Consider the following 334-nt stretch of genomic DNA (forward strand, 5'->3'; position numbering starts at 1 on the left):
AATGTTTTCTCTCTGCCTCAATAGATAGCTCACAAGGGACATGTCCTACAGAGATAATAGAATGATAATAGCTGAGAACTGTTCTGCCATCAGATTACTTCAATATGTGTCCTGTGGAGAGACTGGACATGGCATTGATCAAAGAAGAGCAGTTTATAAGTGGTTGTGTGGCATGGGCTTTGAAGGACCTTAGGGCCTTGTAGCAGGCCCTATGTATCTCCTTGTAATTACCACTTTAACAGAAACTGTTAAAAAGTAACTTTGTAAGGTGGACCAGAAGATAATCTCCAAGTTACCAGTGAGGGATGAAACAAAACAATTTTTGATATATCAC

Source organism: Penaeus monodon, chromosome 21 (genome assembly GCF_015228065.2).
Source record: "Penaeus monodon isolate SGIC_2016 chromosome 21, NSTDA_Pmon_1, whole genome shotgun sequence".
Taxonomy (NCBI): Eukaryota; Metazoa; Arthropoda; class Malacostraca; order Decapoda; family Penaeidae; genus Penaeus; species Penaeus monodon.